The sequence below is a fragment of the Penaeus monodon genome, chromosome 7 (genome assembly GCF_015228065.2).
Source record: "Penaeus monodon isolate SGIC_2016 chromosome 7, NSTDA_Pmon_1, whole genome shotgun sequence".
Taxonomy (NCBI): Eukaryota; Metazoa; Arthropoda; class Malacostraca; order Decapoda; family Penaeidae; genus Penaeus; species Penaeus monodon.
The window spans coordinates 4423250-4426600 of NC_051392.1; the positions used below are offsets into that span (position 1 = coordinate 4423250).

Consider the following 3351-nt stretch of genomic DNA (forward strand, 5'->3'; position numbering starts at 1 on the left):
TGTAGTTTCTATGATATAGGAAATTAAGAGGCTGGCTGATATTTAAGTCAGTTCCTGGAAAAATGAAAGGAAGGAAATTAAAAGTTTACAGATTATAATGATAAACACATGACAAGAAAGACGAATGCTATTTAAAGAAATCTACAATTTTTAAAATCACAGTGATAATACATATATATTGAAATGACTGCCGAGAAATAAAATATACAGTTGGACAACAATATCTGACCTAGAAGAAACAGCTGTTTAAACTTGCCCACGTATCCCCTCAAAACGTTCGTTAGTGTCAAACCTTTCCGGTTGGTCGACACGGGAAGCAACGCTGAAGACGAAAACAACAGAAAGATAAAACACTAAACAACTTTAAAGTATATTAATGTATGCCAAGGGATGGGAGGGGGATTATATACATACATACATGTGTGTGTGTGTGTGTGTGTGTGTGTGTGTATGTGTGTGAGTGTGTGTCAGAATAGAAATTTTATCCCACGGCTGAATTCATGCATGTGAGAATTTTTAATCCCTGGTTATCGCTGGTTCCAGCGTAGGAATTTAAATCCTACCAATGAAACCAAGTGTAAGATTTCTTAAGTGTCACCAAAGTCTGATTTACGTTTTTCATATGCAAAAGAAAAAATATTTTTACTAGATTACTGCTGCCCATTTGTCGATATCAATTCTAATACGAAAAGTCAAGGTTTGTGACCTTGATTTTGCCCAGTGTTATTCCACATTGACTTTCGATAGTAACTCTGCCCATTATTCAGTCCATGCAATTATTGAAAAGTGTTGGTGCAAGGACACAGCCTTGCCTCGCTCATGGGTTAACAGGGAAGAAGTTTAACAGGCCCCCACCACACTTTACCGCACTTTCCGTACTAGTATAAGGGCTTGCTCATAAATCAGTAATCCGTGTCAGAATTCCCTTAAGTCTCAGGGTCTCCCATAGCGATTTGCGAACAACTGAGTCAATCGCCTTCTTGTGGCTCACGACCAAATTCCCGACGGCGTTTCACGATGACTCCATTGTGGACTTGCCAAGGAGTAAATCCAGACTGCTCTGGTCTTAGATGCCTTAGCTGTGGCCACAGATCCATTCAGAAAAATATGGGTAAAATCCTTGCTTGGTTTACTGAGCAGAGTAATGCCACGGCAATTGCTAAAGTCCCAATGGTCCCCTTTTCCCTTCCAGACATTTATAACCAATACACCTTTTAAATGTCGAAACAATACCGATCTCGACCTCTATATGTGTGTGTGTGTGTGTGAGAGAGAGAGAGAGAGAGAGAAAGAGAAAGAGAGAGTGTGACTGAGTGAGTGAGAGAGGGGAAGTGGGAGAGGGTATCAATGAGAGAATTTCTTGAGCACCGCTTGCTAAGTGGCCTCAGTGCAAGTGAATGAAAGGGATTTTATTGTACTGGTTTATTGCTGAAAGTACATGTGAGACCCCCAAGAGACCGCCTGTGTCCCGGAGTCGAGGACGAAGTGGTGGAACCAGACCCTGTGTAGTTTGGTCTGTCTGCTGTGTCTCTCCCTCTCTTTCTCCGCCTCTTGTCTTGTCTACATGTCCTTTTATGCGGCGGCTCCCTTCGAGGGCGGATGCTTAATTACATTGTAGAAGTGACAAAAGAGAAAGCAGAGCGGGCACTTGCGTCTCCCCAAGGAGGAAATGCAGCTACTAGGGACTGAGGTGTGAAACGTACCATCCGGTCTAGCTATGTATTGTTTACGGAGGGACAGATGTACATAGACTTAGATTGAATAGAGAGAAAGCGAAAGGAAAGAGGGAGAGCAAGAGGAACAAGGTAGGACTGGGAGAACGAGAGCAGAGAGAAATGAAAAGAGAGGGAGGCAAAGAAGGAGCAAACAATAGACTGAGGTATTTGGACTTGATACAAGATATATGCACATAGGAGTCAGAAATGTTTTTATCGATGCACTAAAGTTTACCACAACGTCTCTGTCTCCTGTTCACTTCACCCAAACACAGCATTCTTCCCTTATCCTGCAGCTTCCTACGTGTCTCTCCCCGATATTCTTCTTGACAGAATTTTCAGACATTCTAGTATTCCAGGATTTCCTTTAAGGCAAAAAAATGAAGATGATCCGCAGAACTCCCATGATCATGAATGCATAGGTAGATTCACAGACTTTTCTTGTCTATATGTCGGTGGATTCATTTTACCGCAACAATTGTTACGTGTGTAATTGGTCCTACGCAAACGAGCGTAACCAGAGGTTTTCGGTGCGTAAAAGGCCTGAGGGTAAGTCGAAGGTGACGTCACGCCTAGAGTACAAGGGATAGGCCTCGCTCTCATTGCACCCACCGGGGATAGGCCTCACTCTCATTGCACCCACCGGGGATAGGCCTCACTCTCATTGCACCCACCGCACTCGTAAGTTGCCTCCTCCAAGAGGAAATGCTTTTTCTTTGTAAATATTTGAAATAACTTTGAGATGTTTTATTCTGATTTTTACCTTTTGTTGTTTCAGCCTTTTTTGTTGGTTGTCTATTCCGACCTTTAAATTAAATAGAATATTTCAAGACCTCTTCTAGGGAGAAACCCTGGAACCTTGAAGCTGGAACTTGTGGATTTATTAAAGGATATTACGTTATTTGTACCTTCTATCTGTTATTGTACATTTGTTATTACCTATACATATATACTTTCCATATATGCTGTGTAAAATAAACCTTTTTTATTTTCATTTCACTTTGTTTTACCCCAAGACATTTATTGCTACAAGTAAATCGAATCTTTAGAATCTTTTCAAAATTCTTTTTTTTTAAGAAAAGAACCTACTACACTATGGAACACGTGCTATTCCCGTGGCGTGAGGAAACCAAAGGAAGCGGGAAATGAATGCCCTTCATTTTTCCGAAGGCAGGGATGTCGAATTCATTTATTACACCACGTGGACTAGCTACAATAACTGAGATTTAAGTCGCAATTACCTATTACGGGACTACTCTTGTAAAATAGGAACGGTGGATTTAGTTTATGCTCGTACTCACTGAGGGTAATTCAAACAAACGAATAAAATATTAGAATATAACCATATCTCTTGTTTTCCATATTTTTTATATTAATGATATATAATAGTAATGATAAAGATAACGACAACAATAATAATGATAACGATGATAATTATTATCATTATAATCATAATTTCTGCTACTGTTATTGTTATCATTAGAACTATAGTAATAAGAATAATATGTATAAATATGAATAGTTTTTTTTTCCAGAACCAGTTTGTATTTTCAAACTCATCAGATATCAAAGAGATTCCTCTCGATATCTACTAAATGAAATGCAGCAGGAATAGTCGACATAATTAATGGACAAG

The 3351-nt window shown here is 39.6% G+C and overlaps 1 long non-coding RNA gene across 1 annotated transcript in view; it reads left to right on the forward strand.

Moving 5' to 3' along the window:
- LOC119574969 overlaps positions 1–2709 on the forward strand; it is a 12825-nt gene extending 10116 nt beyond the window's left edge. Inside the window, exon 2 of the long non-coding RNA XR_005228926.1 lies at positions 462–2709. This is a non-coding gene — a long non-coding RNA (uncharacterized LOC119574969). The remainder of the gene's footprint in view (positions 1–461) is intronic.
- The last annotated feature ends 642 nt before the right edge of the window (positions 2710–3351 follow it).